General features: G+C 39.5%; 1 long non-coding RNA gene and 1 pseudogene across 2 annotated transcripts in view; both read right to left on the bottom strand.

The window, feature by feature from the left end:
• Window positions 1–3,405: 3,405 nt before the first annotated feature.
• The window catches only part of LOC143659185 (uncharacterized), a 37,029-nt gene continuing 13,369 nt past the window's right edge, over window positions 3,406–27,065 (bottom strand). For both annotated transcript variants that reach the window (XR_013163473.1, XR_013163472.1), the window contains 3 exons: window positions 24,875–24,962; window positions 14,325–14,476; window positions 3,406–3,932 (listed from right to left, as the gene is read on the bottom strand). This is a non-coding gene — a long non-coding RNA (uncharacterized LOC143659185). The remainder of the gene's footprint in view (window positions 3,933–14,324; window positions 14,477–24,874; window positions 24,963–27,065) is intronic.
• Window positions 22,870–23,870, bottom strand: LOC143659960 (cyclin-G2 pseudogene; annotated as a pseudogene).

The raw sequence follows: 27,065 nt of genomic DNA on the forward strand, positions 1-27,065 counted from the left end.
ACTCCTTTTGTCTTTTTACTCTAGTTTCTGGAAGATTTTCTTAACTTGCTTTATTAGGTCTTACACGGAACTGATTGCCAATAGATTATTGGGGGGGGGGGGGGGTGCGTGGACCGAGAATAGAATCCGGGTCTGCGGCATGAAAGGCGGGCATTCTACCACTGAACCTGTGCACCCTTCCAATAGATCTCCAAAATCTACTTTTCTACTTTTTATTAAGAATTAGTGCCTAGATTTAGGTTCCAGACACACACACACACACACACACACACACACACACACACACAAAGAATTAGTGCCTAAAATTGCTTAACCAATTAATTTTTTTTTCTCAAATTCTGACACCAATGTCATAACAGCTTCCTAAAAAGTATTGGAATATTCATTCTGCCCCTCCCCACCAGAAGTTTTTCAATAGCACCGGAGTTGTGTATTCCGTGTTATAAGCCCTGGCATATCCCGTCTTGACAATGACCTAGTGTTTTTGAAAGATGGCTTGTGGGAAGCAGGAATTTTTAAGTCACATTGACTTTGGTTGGGCAAGCTTGGAACCAAGGAAATCTATTTCCCCGAAAGTCAACTCTATGACCGTCTTTTGCTCATAAATTTGGGTGAGGAGGCACTCAAAGTGAAGACACAATTCAGGCAACAAGGAAAGGTGGAGAGATTTTTTTTTCCCCCCCTACAGGAAAAAAAAAAAAATCCCTGATCTGTGTTCTGTTCAGACCGGCGTGGGCCTAGTGAATGTCTTTGGGAGAGCGGCGGAGCAGCAGCGCCGCTGCTGGTGGCCGGTTCGCGCGGCGGCGGGTGGAGATGAGGCCCCCGTGGCGCGGGTCTGAGCACAGCCGAGCCCGGGCGCCTGCCCCAGCGGCAACCGCGACGCGGCCGCCCCCGACAGCGAATGGCCAGCCGGGACCCGCACCGGGGCCGCGGCTCTGCCCACCCGGAACCCGAAGGCGCCAAGCAAGAAACCAGGAGGATGCGGGGAGAAGGTTGGTTAGTGGCCTTAGCTGGGACACCAGCAAAAAGGGCCTGAGAGACTATTTTACCCAGTTTGGCGTTTGTTGACTGACTCTGCGATAAAAATGCATCCCAACACTGGAGGGCCAAGCTGTGTTCCAGTAGCCATGTTTCTTGAAGATGACTGGATAATGACACAGCTTTCCCAATGTGACTGTGTGATTGTGAAAACCGTGTGTCTGATGCTCCTTTTACCTACGGTGCGGACAAATAAGTAAGAAATATGGATTAAAAATAAATAATAGGGGAACAAATGTTAAAATAAATTGAGTAGATTGAAATGCTAGTGATCAATGAAAGGGAGTGGTAAGGGGTATAGAAAAAATAGGGAAAACAAAGGCTAAAATATATTGGGTAGATGGAAATACTAGTAGTCAATGAGAGGGAGGGGTAAGGGGTATGTATGTATGTATGAGATTTTTTCTTTTTTCTTTGTATTTCTTTTTCTGAATTGATGCAAATGTTCTAAGAAATGATGAATATACAACTATGTGATGATGTTGTGAGTCATTGATTATATACCAAGAATGGAATGATCATATGGTAAGAATGTTCGTCTTGTATGTTGTTATGTTTAAAAATATAAATAAATAAACACTGGGCGGCCAAGAGGGTTTGGATTTTTTCTCTTCAAAGATGCAGTCAGGGGCGGGCCACGGTGGCTCAGCAGGCAGGAATGCTTGCCTGCAACGCGAGAGGACCCGGGTTTGATTCCCGGTGCCTGTCCATGTTTAAAAAAAAGATGCAGTCAGTGTGAGGGTCCTAGAGAAGAAGGAACCCAGGTTGGATGGCCGCATCACTGACCCCAAAAAGGCCATGCAAAGTTCCCTGTGATGGAAATGTTCGTGGGGTGTGTCGGAACCCCGAATCCATTGACAATGGAAAAGATCAGGGAATACTCTGCGAGTTTGAGGGGTGGAGGCCAGGAATCCAAAATCCAACAAAAGTCTGGGCTTCGGCGATATTGTGAGAATAATTAACAGCACTGAATGGAATGTGGACGTGGTGGAGAGGGAAAGTTTAGAGTCATGTGTGTCACCGGAAGGAAAATTGAAGGTTAAAACATGGGGATGTATAACACTGAATCTTGTGGTGGACAATGCTGTGATTAACTGTACAGACATAGAAAAGTTCTTTCATGAGCTAGAACAAACGCATGACGCTATTACAGGGAGTTAATAATACAGGGGGATATGGGGGGAAATGTACCTATTGCAAACCATGGACTATAGTTAGCAGTAACAGTAACAAGTTTCATCACCAGGAACAAATGTACCACATCAATATTATGGGTCAGGAATGGGGGTGCAGGTGGGATGAGGGATATGGGAGGATGTGGGTTTTCTTTTGTATTTTTATTTCTTTTCTGGAGTGGTGAAAATGTTCTAACATTCATCATGGGGATGTCTGCACAACTGTGTGCTGATGCTCTGAGCTGGTGTTTGTATTCTTGGGGCGATTTTTATGGTGTGTGAATGTATCTCAATAAAACTGTGTTCAAAGAGAAAAAGACACCATCTTTAAGAGGAACCCGTGAAGAAAGGTCTGGAGGAAAAGTTCCACCCCATCTGTGGAAGCAAGTGTGAAGTCAAGGTGGCCCAGCCTAAAGAAGTCCAGCAGCAGCTGTATGGCTCTGGGGGCCACAACCAAGGGGCTCAAGCAGTCGGGAAGGGAGCAGAGGTCAGAGTCAGAGCTGGAACCAGGCACAGGAACACAGTTCCACCAGTAGGGCCATGGGCCTGCCTATGGTGGCTCCAACTAATTGCCCTATGGTTATTATGGCTGCAACCCCTATGACTACAGTCAGGATAGTACAAATTATAGGAAGAGCTAGAGACAGTGGCCTTCAGAAAAACTGCAAGCTATACCGACCCCACACACTTTGTTTGGATATCGAGTGAACACAGTTACATGCTAAATTTAACTTGACAAACTTTCTAAAGCCTGTCCCATGTGCATCTTCTTTAAAATTTTCCCCCTGGAAATTACTCTGCAGTTTACTATTTCCCGAGCTGTAGTTGTCTTAGGTAGCACGTGGTGTCCCCGAGGCCAGAGTGGCACTACAGGCTGAGATTGTACCAGGTTCCCCAGAGCCAGGTGGGAGGGTCTGTTTCCACCTGCCGCTCTGCAGCCTGCACCTGTGAACCCTGGCTATAAAGAGTCACCTGTTATCTTAGGAAACCAGGGTCACCTTTTAATTTTATATTATTTATGTCATACATTTCTTGCAATGAAAGTGTTAATTTTACTGTAGTCTTTGGTACTTTTTGGGAATTTATTGTATCAAAAGGTATTTTACCTGTGTCCTGATTTTGCCAGGATCTGGATATTGAAGCTATCCAAGCTCTTGAAATAAAAATGTAAAACCCCCGACCCTGCAAAAAAAAAAAAAAAAGTCTTTGGGAGTGTCTCCCTGTTGATTCAGCTTTGGATCACGACTATTCTCAGGAGCGTGGACAGGTCAGTGTGGACTCACACTGAAGATCAATGCCAGGCAGCGCCTCTCAGCGGGATTGCCTTGGGAAGAGATATTGATCAAAGTCTCTGGGATCATCTTCCCCAGGTAAGGCATACCGTTCCACAAATTGGTCTATGTCACAGGGAATGGAGGCCCAAGAAGGAGCACAGCACCCTAAACATGCATCTTGGAAAGCATAAGGCTGAGAATCCCATGACGAACTACAAATGGAGGCACCAGCCCCCTCAGGTTGCTCAGTTCCGGAGTTCTTATGTATATCAGGACCATGGGCATCCAAAATCCCAGGACGCAAGGGGCTTTCTGCAGCAGTTTTGGTGAACAGGGTCTTCTCCACCTTCACTGGCGCCATCTGGGTTGGTGCTTCTTGTGGAACCGTTGGCTGAGTTTGTTTCTGCTGCTTCTTCCATCTGTTACGACGATTCTTAAACCAGGTCTGGGGAGGAAGAAGGTAAGTGGGTAGAAAAGGAGCATGTGACCACAAGGAATTTTGGGGGTGAGAAAGCTAGTCTCACATCTCTTTCACATTTATCTGCAAGGGAGGTCCTTTCTACTTCCTGCTCACCTGTATTCCAGGGGGCAAAGAGGGTGCAGGATTGTAATAGAAATGGTAAAAGAAGAAGACATTGCTCTCAGACCAAAGAGCAAGAGGTGGTAAGTAAAGGGGGAGGGTCTATTAAGAGGGTAGGTTTTCAGGGAGAGAGTTATCACAGCTGAGAGTGTGGGGTGGGAGTCTAGAGCTTCAGGGGATCACAGGGTTCTTCCAGCGTTTTTTATGTCATAGATTACCAGTGAGAAGTTAATTGTAAGGCATCTAGATAATTGGGATGGTCCTGATTAAGCAGACCTAAGAAATAAATAAGAATAGATCCACATTGGAGTATCTGAGATCTTGCCTTAAAGGGTCCTAAGTTAGCATTGTGGATGTGGAGTCAGAAAGGCCTGGGTTTCAATTCCACCTCTCAGTTTATAATCCTTGTAAAGTACTCCTCCTATGTGAGCCTAGTGCTCCTCAACAAAATGGGTGGTCGTTGAGAATAAGAACTGTAAAATGCTTCCTATCAGTCCTTTCGTAGCTGCTCAAAAATAGAAATCATTGTGATGATTAAAAGTATGGAGAGTGACATAATCCACATGAAAATATAAGCCATCCCATGGAAAAGTATCAAGTAATAAAAGGACAAATTCCATTTGCTTGGATCTCTGGAGTACCATAGAGACTGAAGAAGGACTTCAAAACATGCTGAATTGAAGAAAAAGAAAACACCACAATCAGGTAGGAAATGTGTGTCCCAGACCCAACAGCCCAGACCCCTGCCTGTCACTTGGTCCCATGCAACCTGGGGGTTGCGCAGAGGCAGCATGGCCCAGGCACCTCCCAGTGCAAATGCAGACCAGGGAGTCACTCACAGCAGCGAGTTAGAACCACATGCATTTCAAGACACAGGGACCCAAGTCTGCAGAGACCCAGGGTGGGACCCTTGCTCAGGAGTGCCACATATAAAGTGCCCCCAGAAGAAAGAAAGACCATGGCAGAAATGTTGGCAGGAGATGCACACATTCAATCCAGTCTGTTTGCTGTACCACTTAAACAGAGTACAGACCTTTCTGAATGGACCCCCACCTGGATCCCTGGGATAGGATACCCTAATGGGGAAGAAACCAGAGATAGAAAACGCTCACATTAAAAAAAAAAAAGTGGGAAAAACTAAAGTTCTGTAAGACGTTAGAGGTCCTAGAACTGAAAAGTATAAGGAAAAGGGGTCACTGAGGTAGGGAAAGAATTTAAACAAATCATAGGAGCTGGAGAGAAAATGCTACACAAAAACAAACAGAACAGATCAAGATTTCCAGAGAAAGGACATAGGAAAGGAAGCCTTCTCCTGGAGTGAAACAATTGCACACAAAAAAGGCAATGTTAAAAACTGTACCACATGTCCAATGCAAGAATCACGTGCAGAAGAGCTGAGAAAATCTGAACACCTTAAACACAGGCCACTCTAACGATACTGAATAAGTAGGACTAAGCTTCAAAAAAGAGCCTTAACACAAAGTCAATCAACAATAAAACCTTAGGCAAGGGTTTTGGTCTGACCTTCAGAATTAACACATCAAAATAATCAGATGCTAAGACATCAGCAAAAAAATTACAAGCCATACTAAGAAACAGGAAGATATGATTCAGTGAAGGGAACATATTAAAACTTCAGTGAAGACACAGAATTTGGAACAAGTAATCAAAGAAGCTCAAATAAATCTCCTAAATTAATTCAAGGAGATGAAGGAAATAGGGTAGACATACTAGTGGTGGATATAGAGTTAAAAGATATTAAGAAGATGATATGTGAGCATAAAGAAGAATTCAAAAGTTTAAAAAAGAAGCATAACAGAAATTATGAGATTGAAACTACACTAGCAGCATACAACAGCAGGTTTGAAGAGGCAGAAAAAGAAACAGCCAACTAGAAGACAGGACAATCAAAATCAAACAGACAGCAGAACAGATAGACAAAAGAATAGAAAATATTGAACAGTGTCTCAGGGACTTGAGTGACAGCATGAAGTGTACAAACATACATATCTTGGGTGCCCCAGGAAAAGAGAAGGGAAAGGGGGCAGAAAGAATATTTAAGGAAATAATGGCTGAAAATTTCCTAACTTTTATGAAAGTCAGAATAAAACCCTAATAGAATAAATCCTAATAGAATAAAACAAAATGAACCCTAAAAAACCTACTCTGAGATAAATACTAATCAGAATGTCAAATGCCAAAGATAAAAATAATCCTGAAAGCAGCAAAAGAAAAGTAATTTGTCACATATAAGGGATCCTCAATAAAGCTAAGTGCCAATTTCTCATCAGAAACTACAGAGGCAAGAAGGCAGTGGTATGGTATATTTAAAGTACTGAAAGATTAAAAACTGTCAGCTAAAAATTATTTATTTGGCAAAACGGTCCTTCATAAATGAGGGGCAGTTTAAAATATTCATAAACAGAAATTGAGAGAGTTTGTCAACAAAAGAATTTCCAAGAGAGCTCTTCAGGTTTAAAAGGAAAGACAGAAGGGAGTGGTTTGTAGTAGTGTGAAGAAGTGAAGATCTTCAGTAAAGGAAACAAAGGGTAAATGTAAAACCCAATAGTACTGTGTCCTTAATATATAACTCTACTCTTTAATTCCTAGAAAAGTTAGAATACAATTGAATAATAAAAGTCGTATTTCCTGATAATGAACATGCAAAATATAAAGAGATAATGTGGGACAAAAGCAATATACAAAGGGAAAATGGAAGAATATGATGGCAGAGAACAGCTATGCCACTGCAGCTAAGCTGGTGTCTTTTCAAATCAGTAGTTTATAGACATAGGTTGTGTAACACAAACCCCAGGGTAACCACAAAGAAACTATTTTTAAAATATAGAGAAACAGAAATGATAAAGAGATCAGACAGATCCCTTTAGTTGCAAAATAACTATACAGAAAAGGAGGTTGCAATAAAGGAAAAGAGACCAAAAAAAAAAAAGACATAAAAACCAAAGGACAGAGCAGGCCACGGTAGCTCAGCAGGCAGAGCAGTTGCCTGCCATGCCGGAGACCCAGGTTCAATTCCCAGTGCCTACCCATGCAAAACAAATAAACAAACCAAAGGACAAAATGGCTGAAGTAAGTACTGCCTGTACAGTACAAACACTGAATGTCAGTGGATTAAATTCCCCGATCAAAAGACACAGATTGGCAGAATGGATAAAAAAAAAGTATGATCCAACTAAATGCCGTATATAAAAAACTCACTTTAGTTCCAAAGACAGGCTGAAAGTGAAAGAATGGAAGAAGAGAGTCCATGCAAAGAGTAAGTGAAAAGAGCTGGAGTAGCTACACTAATATTGGACAAAAAAGATTTAAGTCAAAAGCAGATTTAAGAGACAAAGAAGGACACTATATATTAATAAAAGGTTCAATCCAGGAAAAAGTAACAATCATGAATACTTATGCAGTGCCCCAAAATGCATGAGGTAAACACTGGAAAAACTGAACGGAAAAACAGACATTTCTACAATAATTGTTGGAGACTTCAGTACAGCACTTTCATCACTAGATGGGACATCTAGACAGAAGATCAATAAGGAAACAGAAAACTTGAATAAAATGATAAATGCATTTATCCTAGCAGACATATGATAGAACATTATACCCCAAAACATCAAGATATACATTCTTCTCAAGTGCACATGGATCCATTCTCCAGGACAGACCACATGTTGGGTCACAAAACAAATCTCAAAAAATTCAAAAAGATTGAAATTATACAAAGCATCTTTTCTTACCATAATGGAAAGAAGTTGGAAATCAATAACAGGAAGAGATAAGAAAACCCATAAATATAAGAAAGTTAAACAAAACACTCTTAAACAATCCTTGGATCAAAAAAAATTACAAGGGGATTGAGAAAAATGAAAACAAGAACACAACATATCAAAACTTGGGGGATGCAGCAAAGGCAGTGTTGAGAGGGAAATTTATAGCCCTACATGCTTACCTGAAAAAAATAAGAAAGAGTTCAAATTAAAGCCCTAATTGCACACCTGGAGGAATTAGAGAAAGAACAGCAAACTAAACCCAGAGCAAGGAAAGAAAGAAAGAACAAAAAGTAGAGCAGAAATAGATTAAATAGAGAACTAAAAAAAAAATAATAGAGACTAAACAAAATGAAAAGTTGGTTCTTTGAAGAAATCAATAAAATTGGCAAACCGTTAGCTAGACTTCCAAAGGAAAAAAGAGAGAGAACACACTAATAAATAAAATCAGAAATGAAAAGGGGGACATTACTACTAACCCCACAGAAATATAAAGATTCATAGGAAGATACTGTGAACAACTATATGCCGACAAATTAGACAATCTAGATGAAATGAGCAAATTCCTAGAAACACAAACCTACACTGACTCTAGAAGAAACAGAAGATCTCAACCACCAATTTCAAGTAAAGAAATTGAATTAGCCATCAAAAAACTCCCAACAAAGAAAAGCCCAGAACCAAATTGCTTCAAGGTGAATTCTACCAAAAATTCCCAAGGATAATTAATACTAATCCTGCTCAAATTCTTCCAAAGATCTACATGGGACATGACTCCCAGGTGTATGGACCTTCCTGGCAATGTGAGACAGAAATCCTAGAATGAACTGAGACTCCGCATCAAGGGATTGAGAAAAGCTTCTCCACCAAAAGGGGGAAGAGTGAAGTGAGACAACGCGTCAATGGCTGAGAGATTCCGAACAGAGTCGAGAGGTTATCCTGGAGGTTATTCTTACGCATTAAGTAGATATCACCTTGTTATTCAAGATGTAATGGAGAGGCTGGAGGGAACTGCTTGAAAATGTAGAGCTGTGTTCCAGTAGCCATGTTTCTTGAAGATGATATAGCTTTCACAATGTGACTGTGTGATTGTGAAAACCTTGTGTCTGATGCTCCTTTTATCTACCTTGTCAACAGATGAGTAGAACATATGGAATAAAAATAAATAATGGGGGAAAAATGTTAAAATAAAAAAAAAATTCTTCCAAAGAATTGAAAAGGAGGGGACACTACCTAACTCATTCTGTGAGTTATGACCCTAATGCCAAAGCCAGATAAAGATACTACAAGAAAATTACAAATTTCTCTTATGAATAGAGATATAAAAATCCTCAACAAAAAAATCCTAGCAAACCAAATCTACAGTGCATTAAAATAATTATACACTATAATCAGGTATTTATCCCTAGTATGCAAGGGTGGTTCAACATAAGAAAATCAATTAATATAATACAATACACAAATAGAATGAAGGAAAATAACCCACATGATCATCACAATAGAATCAGAAAAGGCATTTTGACAAAACTCAGCACCCCTTCTGGATAAAAACACTTAAAAGAATTAGGACTAGAAGTAAATTTCTTCAACATGACAAAGTACATATATGAAGAGCCCATTGCTGACATCATACTCCATGGTGAAAGACTGAAACTTTCCCTCTAAGATCAGGAAGAAGACAAGGATGCCCACTGTCATCACTGTTATTCAACATTGCACTGGAAGTCCTAACTAGAGACATTAGGCATGAGAAAGAAATAAAAGGCATCCTAACTGGAAAAAAGAAGTAAAACATTCCCTATTTTCAGATGACAAGATCATATATAGAGAGAAAATCCTAAACTATCCACAACAAGGCTACTAGAACTAATAAATGAATTCAGCAAAGTGACAGGATACAAGATCAACCTGCAAAAGCTAGTACTGTTTCTATACACTATTAATGAGTAATCTGAAGAAAACTCAAGAAAAAATTCCATTTACAATAGCAACTCAAAGACTTAAATATCTAGAAATAAACTTAACCAAGGATGTTAAGGCCCTATATCCAGAAAACTATAAAACATCGCTAAAAGAAATCAAAGAAGACCTAAATAAATGGAAGGTATTCCATGTTCATGGATTGGAAGGCTACATATCATTAAGATGTCAATCATACCCAAATTGATCTACAGATTCAATGCAATTCCAATCCAAATTTCAACAGCCTACTTTACAGTAATAGAAAAGCCATTTATCAAATTCATTTGGAAGGGTATGTGGCCCCTGTAGCCAAAGCTATCTTGAAAAGGAAGAATGAAGTTGGAGGACTCCCACTTCCTGATTTTAAAACAGCTTTGTACTGGCACAAGGATAGATAGATATATGGACCAATGAAATCAAATTAAGAGTTCAGAAGTAGGCCCTCACATCTATGGCCCACTGATTTTTTTGACAGGCTTCCAAGTCCACTCAATGAAGAAAGAATAGTCTCTCCAACAAATGGTGCTGGGAGAACTATATATTTATTTGCACAAGAATGCAGAAGGATCCTGTCTCATACTATATAAAAATTAACTCAAAATGAAAAAAAATAAGTGCTTTCATCAATTTAAAAAAAAAAAGCATTCAGCGGGCCACAGTGGCTCAACAGGCAGAGTTCTCGCCTGCCATGCTGGAGACCTGGGTTCAATCCCTGGTGCCTGCCCATGCAAAAAAAAAAAAAAAATTAATTAGCTCAAAATGGATCAAATACCTAAAATAAGAACCAGGAGTATAACTCCTAGAAGAAAACATAGGAAGCATCTTCAGGATCTGGTATTAGGCAATGGCTTCTCAGACTTTATGCCCAAAGCAGAGGCAACAGAAGAGAAAGAAGATAAATGGGATCCATCAAAATTTAAAACTTCTGCAAAGCACTTTATCGCAAAAGTGAAAAGAAAACCTACTCAATGGGAGAAAATATTTGAAAGTCACAAATCCAATAAAGATTTAATATTAACATCTTTGGTTAAGTTTATTTCTAGACATCTCATTCTTTGAATTGCTATTGTAAAAGGAAATCCTACAACTCAATAATAAAAAGATAAAAAATCCAATCTTAAAATGGGCAAAACAAATACCCCTAAAGAGTGGGAGAAAGATGAAGATGGTAGAGTTATACAGAGAAGGTAGGGCTCAACAAATTAGTATATTTGTAAATCATTATATTGATATTTCTTTTAACCCCCAGTGTCTGGGAGCAGCTATTAGTAAAAATCTAAAAATGTGGAATTGTAACCCATACCAAACTCTGAAATCTGTTCTACAACTAATTGTTGCAATGTGTTTTGAAATTTATTGCTTTTTTGTATATATGTTATTTTTCACACACACACACAAAGTCTATTGTGATGATAAAAAAGTTCACAGTAGCGCCATTTAAATAAATATTTGGATCTCACATTTTAAGCTCATCACCTCCATTCTAAAACACCTTCTAGAGCAACCCACTGTATTCAGAAATAAAGTCCAATTTTCTACCAAAAAAAAAAATGTGCAAAACACTTGAATAGACATTTCTCCAAAGAGGATATACAAATGGCTAAAGAGTACATGAAAAGATGCTCAACATCATTAAATTTTAGGGAAATGCAAATCAAAACCACAATGAGATACCATTCACACCCACTAAAATGACGACTATTAAAAACAAATCACACAGTTGGCTGATGGACGCACCGATGGAGAAGTATATTGGCAAACGATGGTGTATACTGGTGAACAAAAGTTGTGCTGCTACAAAAAGGAACAATGTGGTGAGGCATGCAACGATGTGAATGAACATGTGGGACATTTGGTGAGACAAAATAAGCCAGAAACAAAAAAACAACAATGGTATGGTCACCTTTAGAAAATGCTTATAAGAAAACAGGGGCCTAGATTGTAAGCTTTTAGAGCAGACACATTAAGTCTTGAGTGGTGATTATTATTTCTGGATTTTGAGAGGCTGTTTTATATATATAACCTGATATCTAGAGATAAGAACGAAGGCGAACAGGTTGGTGTTAAAGTAATTCAGAGAATAGGGGTAAGGAAGACAGTGTCTATATTTTAGAACCACACATACTCTTTGAGACCAATGGGAAAAAAGGTTTATTTGATCTGGAACTGAAATTTTCTGTAGTGCATAATCTAATTGAATCTATCTGTATAGCTCATTTGAACAACTGAAACACAAGAAGCACAGAATAAGAGAGAGGTCCTTTAATCCTGCAGAGATTGTTGTAATGCCTGGAAACATCCTAGAGTATATTAAGCACATAATCAAAAAGTATTGGCAAAGTCCCGAGGGAGGAAAGACTATGGAACAATTAAACCTTACCATCAGGGAATCCCCTGATACTGTGTCAAACTTTAGGGACACCCAAATCCGTAGGCTATGTCCTCGATCATGAGGCTTACTCTTGTGAATCTTAGTAGGTAGAGGAGAAGCTTACACTACCTATAGGCATGCCTAAGAGTTACTTCTGGAGGACCTCTTTTGTTGCTCAGATGTGGCCTCAGTCTCTCTAAACCCAACTCTGCAAGTGAAATCATTGCCCTCCCCGCTGCGTGGGACATGACATCCAGGGGTGAAAGTCTCCCTGGCGACTTAGGAATGAATCCAGACCTGGCACCATGGGATCAACAATTACATCCTGACCAAAAGGGGGGAAAGAAGTGGAATTAATAAAGTATCAGTGGCAGAGAGAGTTCAAATAGAATCAAGAGGCTACTCTGGGGGTTATTCCAGCTTCAGTTAGACCTTGCTACCTATCATAATCTACCAACCCCCAACCAGGACCATTCCAGCCAATCCTAAAGAACACCTAGGGCAATATATGAAATTCCACAAGGGTTCAAGCACTAGAGTAACTTTCCAGAAGCCTACAACCTCCAGATGGGTCCCTGGTCCAGATAAGTCCTGAAACCTAGTCCAGCCTCTCCAGAACATCAGATATGTCCAATTCCTTACCCTATATTAGTGACAGACCCTTCCAATATAAAAAAATTTAGAACTGCCATAGCCCAAACAACCCCAATGAGAGGTATGGAAAGATCAAAGGTGATGGTGGAGTTATACAGAGAAGATAGCACTTAACAAATGAATATGAATGCTGAATCATTAAATTGATATCTCTTTTAGTTTCCAGTATTTTAGAGTAGCTATAAGTAAAAACGTAAAATTGTGAAATTGTAAGCCATGTCAAAGTCTGAAATATATTCTACAACTAATCGTGGTGCTGTGCTTTGAAATTTATAGCTTTTTTGTATATATGTTATTGTCCACAAAAAAAAAAGAAGGAAAAAAGTTGACTGTGATGATAAAAAAGTATTTAAGCCCTCTAGCCTCTTATATTCTGGAGCAGTTAGAAGGAAAAATATGAGAGGGCATATGGTAGCCCATGACAAACTCTGGGATCTGTCCTGTAACCACTTGTTGAAGAGTGCTTTGAAAACTTTGCTTTGTATATATGTTATACTATACAATAAAAATGCTAAAAAAAATTACAAATGTTGAAGAGAATATGAAGATATAGAAGCATTCTTTCTCTGCTGGTGGGAATGTAAAATGGCACAGCCACTTTGGAAGACAGTTTGGCATTTCCTCAGAAAGTTAAGTATGGATCTACCATATGACCCAGCAACCCCATAGCTAGGAACATACACAAAAGAAAAACAGGGACTTGAACAGATGTTTGCATGCTGATGTTCACAGCACCATTAGTCATGATTTCAAACGATGGATGCAACCCAAGTGTCCATCAACGATAAATGGCTAAACAAAATGTGGGCTACACATACAATGGAATCGCATAAAAGGAATGAAGTTCTGGTTCATGTGACAACATGGGTGACCCTTGAAGACATCACGTTGAGTGAAATAAACCAGACACAAAAGGGCAAAGACTGTATGAGCTCACTGATTTGAAAAAATTAGGATAAGCAAATTCAGAGACTAAAATATACGTTACCAGAGTGCAGGAAAAGAATGGTGAGTTAATGCTTAAATTGTGCAGAATTTCTTTGGGGATTGTTGTAAAATTTTAGTATTGGATGGTGGTGGTGGTAGCCCAACATTGTGAATGTATTTAACAGCACTAAATTATATATGTTTTTTAAAAAGGGAAATTTGGGATATATATTACTAGAATAAAACTAGAATAATAATCAAAAGAAATTTTGGGTATATAACATATATATGTATGTCACTAGAATAAAAATTAAAAGAAAAAATAGGACTGTACAACACAATGAACCCTATTGTGAACAATGGACTACAGCTAATAATACAATTACAAAACTGTTCTTTCATGAATTATAACAAATGTAACTCACCAATACAAGGTGTTAATAATAGAGGAGTATATGGGAACTATGTATTTTATATATTTTATGCATGATATTTCTGCAAACCCACAACTTCTGCAACAAAAAATCTTTTTAACTGTGTATGTGTGTGAGCTATACCGACCTTAATTACGGATTCATCCAGGTGGAGAGTTGAAGCCAGTTCTTTTGTGACAATACAGTTTGGATACTTAGTCTCACTAAATATGTTTTCCAATTCTCTGAGCTGCGCATTGGTAAAGTTTGTGCGGCAACGACGAGAATACCCCGGCTTTTCTGCAGAGGAAATAGACAAAAAAAATCTCTCATTAAAAAAAAAAAACAGAAAACATCCAAAACCTTAAACTCCTTGCTTGTATCTGGCCTGGGGGTCAGGAGTTTGGTCTAAAAAGTTGACTCCTGTGGAACCTGCTCCTCACCATCTTGCTGGGATTGATCTGCACCCCGGAAAACCAGTTCCAATTTCCATTGATCAGGGCACATTTTTAAGCCAGAAATGAGGGAAATATTTTTTGAGCCCCTCTCCATAACCCTTGAAGAATGAGAATCCACCACTCTACGACTTTGGGCTCCATTTTTGTCTTGCAAGCAATCTGGGGTCTCTTTCTCTGTAATGCTGGAATTCAGCTTTCCCCACTGGAAAATGGTCTGAGCCTAGTCGAAAGGTAACTGTCTACACTTTCTAGAGGAATCTCATAGCCTAGGAAAATGGGCAAGACTTGTGGAAGAGGCATTGCCCTCAGTGAGATATCATAACCAATGGCATGATGACTATGCTGGGCCATTGCAAGTCAAATAGTTAATAGAGTATTTGAGACCCTAATCAGTCATAGGCTCAGGGGCACTGCTGTCCCGAATGATTGACCCATGAGATAGTAAGGTTATTGATTTAGCTTCAGTGGGGTCAATGAGTAGAAAGGGTATGAAGCTCAGTGACCTGAGAGCAAACGTTGATTTTCCCATGTACTAACCCTGTGACTTTGGGACCTCTACACTTAATAATCTTCCCCTCTGTTTGTCCATCAGTGGAGTGAACTGAGATGGCTCCTTCCATTTAGGGAAGATGGGGGTATCCAAACGAGCAAGACTGTTGAATACAGTGTTGGTGAATAATAGGTGCAGAGTGGGAGTTTTTGTTATTATTTTGAGATATAAAAAAGGCCACGTCATCTAGTAATAGTTGATCTCATGGTCATCCATGTTATATGCACGATTCTGCTTATGCAGGAAACCTTTATTCTTTCTGCAAGAACACTCAAAAAAGACAATATGCTGCCTAGGCACCCCAAGGTGAAGTCAAGAAGGTGGGTCAAGCAGGCCCATTCAAACTTGAATATTTCTCTTAGCTTTTCAAGTTCTGTTTTTAAACACAGAGGACAAACTTCATAGGACATTTGAGGACATTCTCATCATTAAATGAGAGGAATTATAGAGACAGAGATAGAGAGGGGAGGGGCCATTACATTAATAAATGGGAAATTACACATTCAAGGAAAAAAGGACAAGTGTTCTTGGAAATTCATAGTTAAAAAGAAAATATTAAGTATGGGAAGTGAAGAGCCAAGAAAATATTCCAAAAACTAGAACAAAAAAAGCAAAAGTGGAAAAAGAAAGTGAAAAAAAAATAGAGATCTGACCAAAGAGGTCCAATATTTGAATAAGAAATATTAGAAATAGTTGACTAAAAAAGTATGTGTTTGAAAAAAAAATTGAGTATTGTAAAGGAAACAAATTGAGAATGTTTTGAGAAGTGAAAGGCAGAATCATACTCAGTGACCAGTACATAAATGAAAACAAAGCTCATTTCATGAAATCTCAGAACACCAGAAATTTAGAGAAAACTCTAGAAGTTTCCAAAGGAAAATAAAATTTCCAGCCAAAGAAAAGACCTCTGAAAAGCAACACTGCATATTAAATGACAGAAAAAAAAAAACAAGGACTTCAACATTCTTAGACAAAATATTTTCAACCTAGAATTAAATACACACCAAATTTATCCTTCAAGTGTGAAGACAGGATAAAGATGGTGTTAGATAGTCACAGACTCAGAAAACTTCCCAGGAACCTCTTCTTAAAACCCACATGAGGATGTAGTTCAGCTGCAAAACATACAAAAGGGAGGAATTTGTGTGGGAGAAAAAGTGGATCTGCACAAGAGCACGGCAAAGGGAAGTCCCAGAGCGATGCCTGCATATCAGGGTAGGAAGCACGCGGAGCAGTTTCTAGAAGGACAAGAGGCTGCAGGTGGGAAGCGATGGGCTGATGTATTCAACTGAACATCTGCTGTGCTTAGATATTTGGGAAAAATACTGAATATGCCATGGGAAGAAACAACGGAGCATGCACCTGAAAACTAAGAAAGAAGCATCTTAAATATATGAGGAAATTATTAAATTCTCAAACTAGGGGGTTTATGTGAAATGAATCATCATTCTGGTATGGACTAAATCAGTGAATAATATTTATGTAGTTAGATTTCAGTCAATTGATATCAATTTAACCAAAGTTTTAACATACCTGTATTAGGAAGTTGTGGGGGATAAGAATGGAGAGAAATGTGGTTGTGAGTTCAAACCCATCATCTGCCAAAATAAGAGGTCAATATATAAAGTGGATGAAATATTTGCATAGCTCTTTTTTATTCTACATTATACAGCATGTGTCTGAAGAGCCAAGTTACAAGTTTTTTGTTTGTTATTATAATACATTAACATTTTTATCCTGAGTTGTAATCTGTTACCACTTCAAAAAGATCCACTTCAGAAAAACATCCAATAGACACTGACCTACTAGTAAAAAAAAAGTAAGTGATCAGGGTATGATTTATATAATACAGAATACACAACAGTTATATTTACATGCAAGGACTAGTCTATCATACACAGGTTTAAAAACTACCGTTTTTGTGTTTAAACTACAGTTTAAACACAAACTGTGCTATATACAAATGATGGAATATTACGCAGTTGTAAAACAGGATAAAGTTATGAAGTATGTAACAACATGGATGGACCTTAAGGACATTATGCTAAGTGAGAGTAGCCAGAAACAAAAGGACAAATACTGTATGGTCTCAATGATAAGAACTGACATTAGTGAATAAACTTAGAGAATTTCATTGGTAACAGAGACCATCAGGAGATAGAAATAGGGCAAGATACTGTGTAATTGGAGCTGAAGAGATACGGATTGTGCAACAGGACTGATTGTAAAAGACTCAGAAATGGACAGCACAATACTACCTAACTGTAATGCAATTATGTTAGAACACTGAATGAAGCTGAATGTGAGAATGATAGAGGGAGGAGGGCTGGGGGCACAAATGAAATCAGAAAGAAAGACGATAAAGACTGAGATGGTATAATTTAGGAATGCCTAGAGTGTATAATGATAGTGACTAAATATACAAATTTAAAACTGTTTTGCATGAGGAAGAACAAAAGAATGTCAGTGCTGCGGGGTGTTGAAAATAGATGGTAATTAATATTTTAAAACTTTAACTTATGTGTGAGACTACAGCAAAAAATGTTTATCTGTTATGAAATTTATATTTTGACTAGTGCATTTCCTAACATAACTTATGTAGACAGCTTAATTGAACAACATAAATACATGGAACCTTGAGTAGGGCATGAGATTTTGTTGGTTTGTCCAGAGTGATGCCCTGATAAATCCCAGAGTGATTTGAACAGTGAATAAAAAAGTATTTGCAAAGTCCCCTTTGGGGAATGGTAAGAAAGGGGGAAAATTCAACTTCCCCAAGTGGAGAATTCATGATATTCTCACAAGCAGTGGGGACAACCAAAGCAATAGGCTGAGCCCCAATCTTGGGGTTTGTTCATATGAAACTTAACCCCACAAAGGATAGGCTAAGCCTACTTAAAATCAGGCCTAAGAGTCACCCCCAAGAGAACCTCTTTTGTTGCTCAGATGTGGCCTCTCTCTCTCAGTCAACATGACAAGCAAACTCACCGCCCTCCTCCTGTCTACATGGGACAGGACTCCCAGGGGTGTGGACCTTCCTGGCAACGTGGGACAGAAATCCTAGAATGAGCTGAGACTCAGCATCAAGGGATTTAGAAAACCTTCTCTACCAAAAGCAGGAAGAGAGAAATGAGACAAAATAAAGTGTCAATGGCTGAGAGATTCCAGAGTCGAGAGGTTATCCTGGAGGTTATTCTTACTCATTAAATAGATATCACCTTGTTAGTCAAGAGGTAATGGAGAGGCTGGAGGGAACTGCCTGAAAATGTGGAGCTGTGTTCCTGTACCCATGTTTCTTGAAGATGATTGTATAATGATATAGCTTTCACAATGTGACTGTGTGATTGTGAAAACCTTGTGTCTGATGCTCCTTTTATCTGCCTTATCAACAGATGTGCTGGTTTGAAAGGAAGTATGCCCCCTAAGAAAAGCCATGTTTTAATATAATTCTATTTCATAAAGGTATAATAATCCCTATTCAATACTGTATGTTTGAAACTGCAATCAGATCATCTCCCTGGATGATGTGATTTAGTCAAGAATGGTTGTTAAACTGGATTAGGGGACGACATGTCTCCACCCATTTGGGTGGGTCTTGATTTGTTTATTGGAGTCCTATAAAAGAGGAAATATTTTGGACAATGAGAGATTCAGAGACAGCATACAATGCTGCAGCACCACGAAGCAGAGAGTCCATTGGAGATGAAGAAGGAAAACGCCTCCCGGGGAGCTTCATGAAACCAGAAGCCAGTAGAGTAAGCTAGCAGATGAGGCCGTGTTCGCCATGTGCCCTTCCAGCTGAGAAAGAAGCCCTGACTGTGTTCGCTATGTGCCTTCTCACTTGAGAGAGAAACTCTGAACTTCATCGGCCTTCTTGAACCAAGGTATCTTTCCCCGGATGCCTTTGATTGGACATTTCTATAGACTTATTTTAATTGGGACATTTTCTCAGTCTTAGAACTGCAAACTTGCAACTCATTAAATTCCCCCTTTTAAAAGCCACTCTGTTTCTGGTATATTGCATTCCAGCAGCTAGCAAACCAGAACAACAGATGAGTAAAACATACAGAATAAAAATAAATAATAGGCGGAACAGTAGTTAAAATAAATTTAGTAGATTGAAATGCTTGTGATCAATGAAAGGGAGGGGTAAAGGGTATGGTATGTATGAATTTTTTTCTGTTTTCTTTTTATTTCTTTTTCTGAATTGATGCAAATGTTCTAAGAAATGATCATGATGATAGATATGCAACTATATGATGATATTGTGATTATATATATAGAACAGAATGATCACATATATACATATTGATTATATATGTAGAACGGAATGATCATATGTTAAGAATGTTTTTGTTTGTTTATGTTGTATTTTAAAAAATTAATTTCAAAACTACAGTATTTTTATGTACTTTTAAAGAGATTTATATTTTCCTGTACATTTTATAAAGTTAAGAAAGCAAATTCTCTGTACAAAGTGTTGCATACAGAGTTTATATAATCCCATTCTTATGGCTTAATACCACCACAAAGAAATGCTTATGACTATAATACTACACTTTTTAAACTTCATATTCAATTTTGGCACCCATATACTAATATTATTTCTGAAATGTGACTACAACATAAACATAAAACATAATCATGCAGATGTTTCTTTTAATGTAAGAAAATTATGTAAAATGTGCATAACATTTATCAATTCCATAGTCACCTAGTTCTGCTCAACTTCCTGTACTACCTTCAGACAAGTGCATGCAAAACTAGCAGATCGTGGACTGTCTTAATAAAATATTGAAAGAATACTATGAACAGACAATACTTAGGCATTAGAAACACAACTAACAGTCCTAACCTGTTGATTATTTCTGCTTTAGCAGAAACCACAACTAAGACATTACTAAATAAACATACTAAAATACACAGAAATGCTGATTATAATTTCTAAGTGGATAAAATCTGCATCAGAAAGTATATCAATCACTTAAAAAATAAAACAACCAAATGGTGTTTGACATTTAAGAGTCTATCCTCTGTTCTGAGAATGGAGGGAGTGGATCTAAGATAAGCCATTATCTTATCCCTGCTAAGAAAGAACTTCACAGTCCCAGTCTGTTTAAATAAACACAACTAAAAGCTTTATAAAAAGTTTAGGATGTGCTACATTATTCCTTTTTCAAAATCTTGGACAGTAATAAATTGAAGGTAGCAGCTCCCCCCCCTTCTCCCCCAGATAGCCAAAGATCTAGAAGAAAAATAAATGTCTAAAGTATTTTAAATTAAGAGGCACTAATCGATTTGATGGTTTAGGATTAAATATGAAAATAGGCCAGTTCTGATATGAATAAATAGAAGGTAAGTAATTCCAGTCTATGCAATTCCTGCATAGAAGTGGGCTGGATCAGAAAACTACCTACTTCCCATTTATTGCTTTGAAATCTGTACACAGACTTTGAATTCGGACATGGAACACTTCAGTTTCTAAGATGGAAAGCACAGGTGTCTGTGCCATTTAGAAGTTTAAAAAGAAGGTGCAATGATGGTGCTTAGCAATGTGCACATTTTAGTTCATCCTCCAGAACAACTACTAAATAACCAGACACAGTAAAGAACAGCTGCTGGGGCCACGTCAGTGACCAGACACACAGCATACCCCAGTCTGGAGCAGCTGGACTGGCTGCGAGCCCCTCCAGAACCATGAGTTCCCCAAGCTGCGGCGGCCAGCACCCCTCCCCCACAGGCTGCTTCCCAGAGGGGAAAGGAAAGGGACTTTACCAGCAGCAGGGGCTGAGCCCAACCAACCACCAATCGTGGAATTAATTAACAAATTCTGACTACAAAAATAGGCCCCCAGCTCAGGTGAACCTGGTCAAAGTGGAGGTCGTTCATTGGGCTAACGGAAAAAGAAAGAAAGAAAAGAAATGGAGGTTTCTGTGGCTGTGTTTCTACAAAGGCTTGACTGCCTTTGGATATAGCGGCAGGACTTCTCAGGCTGCAACTGCCCCAGGCATAGGCAGAAACAAGCTCGTTTCAGGGCTTATCTCAAGCCTGTGCCATCCCCAGGGGAGGGGTGAAGCCCAACTCAGGTGGAATCCCTCCCTCAAGGAATTCAGACATCAGGGCTTGGTAATTTGAAGCCATTAAAACCAGCCTACAACCTCTCCTCTGTCTCCACCATGCCCCCAGCAGGGAGAGTCTGCCAAAGTTAAAGGTGCCATATCATCTTATGCTGGTGGGACCCGCAGGCAGACAAGCTCCACATATGGGGCAGGATAAGAAAAACAGAACCTAGAGACTTCACAGGAAAGTCTTTCAACCTGCTGGGTCTCACCCTCAGGGAAAACCGGTGCAGATGACTCCTTCCCCCTGACAGGAGGCCAGTTTGGTCCCGGAAAACCCGGCTGGGGTCTATAACACCTACACAGACCCTCCTAAGGGTCGGGGTGGGGGGCACCATACAATCAGGGCAAGAAACAAGAAAACAAGAACCGAAAAATTCTCCTCTGTCAAACAAAACCTAAGCTAGAGGTCCAGAAAAAGCTGAACTGAATGTCAAAGAACAGACAGACAACAAATTCATCCAGCAAGAAACCTGAGGTAAAAGAAGTGAAATCTCCAGAACAAACTAATTAAATGTCTAGATGCCAGCAAAAAATAACAAATCACACCAGGAAAGTTGAAGATATGGCCCAGTCAAAGGAACAAACCAACAATTCAAATGAGACACAGGAGCTGAAACAATTAATTCAGAATATACAAACAGACATGGAAAACCTCATCAAAAACAAAATCAGTGAATTGAGGGAGGATATGAAGACAGCAAGGAATGAACAAAAAGAAGAAATGGAAAGTCTGAGAAAAGAAGTCACAGAACTTATGGGAATGAAAGGCACAGTAGAAGAGATGAAAAAACAATGGAAACCTACAATGGTAGATTTCGAGAGGCAAAGGATAGGATTAGTGAACTGGAGGATGGAACATCTGAAATCCGACAAGAAACAGAAACTATAGGGAAAAAATGGAAAAATATGAGCAGGGACTCAGGAAATTGAATGACAATATGAAGCACACGAATATACGTGTTGTGGGTGTCCCAGAAGGAGAAGACAAGGGAAAAGGAGGAGAAAAACTAACGGAGGAAATTACCACTGAAAAATTTCCCAACTCTTATGAAAGACTTAAAATTACAGATCCAAGATACCCCAAAGAGAATAGATCCAACTAGACGTACTCCAAGACACTTACTAATCAGAATGTCAGAGGTCCAAGAGAAAGAGAGACTCTTGAAAGCAGCAAGAGAAAAGCAATCCATCACATACAAGGGAAACCCAATAAGACTATGCACAGATTTCTCAGCAGAAACTACGGAGGCCAGAAGACAGTGGAATGATATATTTAAATTACTAAAAGAGAAAAACTGCCAACCAAGAATTCTATACCCAGCAAAATTGTCCTTCAAAATGAGGGAGAAATTAAAACATTTTCAGACAAAAAAATCACTGAGAGAATTTGTGACCAAGAGGCCAGCTCTGCAAGAAATACTAAAGGGAGCAATAGAGACAGATATGAAAAGACAAAAGAGAGAGGTGTGGAGAAGAGTGTAGAAAGGAAGACTAAGAGTAAAGGTAAAAAGAAGGAAAATTAGACATGACATATAAAATCCAAAAGGCAAAATGGTAGAAGTACTACCTGTACAGTAAAAAGAAGGTGCACTCTTGATCATTGGATGGAGAGCTGCTAAGACTCATACACAATTGATATCTTCACATGAGTCCTCATTTTCACTTTCATTAAAACAACCCCCCTCTGGTACTGCTGGCAATTCAGGAAACCATAGTGACTGTTGTGGAAATTCTGGGCTGTATGCCTTGAAACAATCCAAACTAACTTCTTGTGACTGTGTTTGCCACATTCAAAAGAATATTTGGCTAGGCATTTACATACTAATTCCCTCCAATAAAAGAACTCGGTGCCATTAATCTTGGAATGTTTCTTAACAAGCAGGAGAATTTCCAATAATTCAATGGATCTCAAAATTTCTCCTTTCAGACTGAAAAGGCACAAAGCTAATACTGATGTTTTTGCTTCTGAAAAGACAAGTCGGCAGTGTAAATTTTCAGCTAGGCTTCTAGTGTATCAGGACTCAACATTGCTTTCATTTTTGAAGTATGACAAAGTATATTAGTGTGATATAACTGCAAAAAGTTTAAGGCAGTAGCAGCTTCCCATTCATAGTGCAATTTTTCTAAAATTATTTTTTCCATCTGTTTTTTTGTCAGAAGCAATACATTGACTAATCCAGATTACATCATGAGTGGATGGAATATTGCACTCTTCTTCAACTATTCTAGCAGCCAGCTAAAAAAAAAAAAAAAAAAAAAAAAAAAAAAAAAAGACTATGCAGCAAAACAAATAGCTAGGCTTCACCTTCCTAAGACCCAAAAATGTGTCCAAAATATTCACCCAGGACAAAGCGCAACCTACAAAAAAAATTGGTGAAACTCCTTAAATCTTCTACTTTGGCATTTCTCAATCGTGAACACAGTGTTATTCTCCCGAGAAGCCTCAGTAAGCTCAGCCCTTCTCGTGGTTGAAATCTCTGTTCCTGTCCCAGATGGAAGTTCAACAGTCCCAAGAGCTGGCCCACTTCACTTCCTGCCAACTTCTCTGAACCCAAATCCTTCATCGTGCGGAAGGCGCGCCTCTGCGGGCGACGCGGGTATGTCCAGAGCTGTCTCCGAGATCGAGGTCGGGGTCCCGCCACCGTAGCGATGCCTCTTGACTGGCATCCGGCCCTTGCCCCGGGCCCCCGCCACCTCCGCCCGGAGCCCCGGCTCCGTCCCGCTGCCCGCGCCGCCCGCCCTCCCGCTGGAACGTGCGCCCTCCCGCTGGAACGTGCCAGTCCCCCCGCACCCGCATCCGCCACGCCACCGCAGACCGGGCACCGCCCAGTTAGAAGTTTTGAAAGTAATTGCCTATGAGTATGGGGGGAGGGGTTGAGGTTCTGCTTTTCTACTGTTAAAATAAAAATATTTTTAAACATAGGAAAAGTAAAGATAAGGGGGAAAATATGTATGGCCCTAGACAAGTAACACATTATTTAAACCTAATTTCAGAAATACTATCTTAAAAGAAGGCTCCTGATATATATTACATCAATGTTTAAAATATCTGGAAACAGAACATGTAAGCAAACTGAAAGACATGCCACAGCCTGGGAGAATGTATTTGCAACAAATATAAGAGAAAAATCAGTCTAAAGGGTACATTGAAAGTATTCTACCGGGCCTTGAGGGGGGAGATGGGCAAAAGTAGAAATTTCTAGCATAAATAAAAAACAGAATGTCCTTTTGATAAAGAGAAGAGGCACATTCTCATTGGCTAATGAAGAATGGAATTCGGAACAAGGGTGAGTTACTATTTAAACCCACCAACTGGTTAACATTTTAAAAATATGATGGTACCAGGCATTGAGGGGATACTGAGAAACAGAAACTCACACATTGCTGGTGGGGGAACAGTTGTAAATTTGCTTTCCACAATGCTCCCCACTGGCATAATCCGGGGTGGCTCCCCAAACTGCGGCCTGGCGTCGGCAAGGTCCCGGGAGCTACCACAGATTCCCACACACTCTCACCTTGGTTTACCCACAACGCAATCACTCAACCCCCGGCCTTTTCCCCAGCTTACCTGACTTGAGCTCCTCTGGGAATCCCATGGTTCAATCCGCTGTGGGCCTCCTGAGTCACTCTGCAGTTCCTCAGTTTACTCTAGGTGTCTGTTGGGTAAAAGTCTACTATTTAAGCAAGTTTTTTTATGTAATCAGGTTGCCACCCTTTCAAATACACCCTTCCTGAATCCCTGTCTGATATCACGCCCTCCGATAATCCAGTCAAATTGGAGATCCTATTCCATCTCTGTGGCTATGCAGGATGCTGGGAATAAAACTGTGATTCAAGACTGATCGTTGACCTCAAATAATGTAAAACAGACGAAAGTCAAGCAAACAAAAAGAGATAAAATGTTCAAAATGTCACTCCAGACAAAAGAGTAAATAAGCAGGATGCTGAGAGGAAGAATGAGTTGGTAGGACAACTCCAAACTGGAAGATGATGGAGGGAAACTGTGGGGGGCAGCTTCTCAAAACTTCTGCCTCTGGGGATGAGGTATCTGGGGGGGAAGGGCTTGGGGAAATGCAAGCCCCTCACCCACCAGGACCTTCCTGGTTCAATGGGAAGAGGTAACAGATGTGGATGAAGATGTAAGCAGAGCCTAAATCAGATCTTCTAACTTATATTAAGGAGTATGGGTTCTGGGCAACTGAGAGCTGGTGAGGAGTGTTTAAGCGAGGGAGTTAAAATATGCGTTGTATTTTCTTTTTTTTACTATTGTACCTCTCTTTTGCCTTTCCCTTTCTTAAGATTTTCTCTTGGTGTTCCATTTCCACTGAGCACCCCAGACCCCCACCCCACATTTTCCACCATCCCTTTCAATATTCTGTCATAAATCCTTTCCTGTCCTCCCAGACTCACCAAAATCTCCAAGTTTATGCTCTTGGAGTTCCCTGTACTTCATCATAACATGGCTGTATTTGTATAGCTATTGTGCTTAAATTTATCTCCATGACAGAGGGCCTCGAACTTTCCTTACTGACCTCAGGGCCCCATTTGGTTTCCAGCTCACCATAGCTACTCATTAAGCATGAATGAAATATTTGACCCTTTCTGGGGGAAATTATGCTTGTAATTGTACATGCTGCTGCAGGATTTTGAACATCGATGAAAGTTTGACTATTGTCACGTGTATTGCAGTATGTGAACATGTTTCTAAATTTGTGAATTTTAAAACTAGTGAATTTTAACTGGTACTTTGTGGCAAAGTACATTGTCCACCAACCTGTCTCAGGCATGTCAGCTTGTGATACTTTTTTCTTCTTTTTAAAATTTAATACACATACCTCAAAGTACACGTATGATTAGTGTATAGTTCAATAACTTTCCCACCCACGTAGCCAGCATCCAGGTATAAAAATAGAATATTATGAACATCACATAAACCCCTCAGTCACTGCCCACCCTTCGTAATGACTTGCCTGACTGCTGACATCAGATACTAGTTGTGCTGGCTTTTGAAATTTATGTTAATGGATCATGCAAGATGTGATCTGTTGGGTCTAGCTTCCTTTGTCACCACGTTTGTGGGCTACATCCCTTTGGTTTGCACATAGTTACAGTTCACCCATTTTCCTTACTATAATGCATTTGCACTACATTGTAAAAACGCATAAAAACGCTGATGGGCTTTTTTGTGGTTTCTGGTTATTAGAAATGGTGCTGCTATGAGCATTCTTGGACAAGATTCGGGTGAACATATGTCAGCATTTCTTTAATTCCTAGAACAGTTTTCTCCAGACCCAGACTTGGGAATTACCATTCTCTAAAGACCATATGCACTTTGTTGAAATGGATTCTTTTTAAGTGCTTTGCTGAACTGCTCCTAGGGCCTCTTATAGTCTAAGATTTCCAGGTAGAGTTTATTGTTTTATTTTAGCAGAACATGGAAGATTTATCTTAGTCACTGGCTCTCAAACTTCAGTATGCACCAGAATCATATGAAAGGCCTATAAAAACACAGAATACTGGGATCCCACTCCCAGAATTTCTGATTCAACAGGACCCATGAATATGTATTTTTAAAATTTTCCCAGTAGACACTTTTGCTCAGGGACCACACTTTAAGAACCATTGTTCCTATCAATCCCAGGGGCAATACTCTGTAGATACTGAGACTTCTTGGTGACTTTTCAGGTGAATGATAAAGACTTAGGCCAATTCTATAGTTGCTATAAACATTACCAAAAGCAAGTTTTAATGGTAGTCTG

This window comes from Tamandua tetradactyla, chromosome 16, assembly GCF_023851605.1.
Source record: "Tamandua tetradactyla isolate mTamTet1 chromosome 16, mTamTet1.pri, whole genome shotgun sequence".
Taxonomy (NCBI): domain Eukaryota; kingdom Metazoa; phylum Chordata; class Mammalia; order Pilosa; family Myrmecophagidae; genus Tamandua; species Tamandua tetradactyla.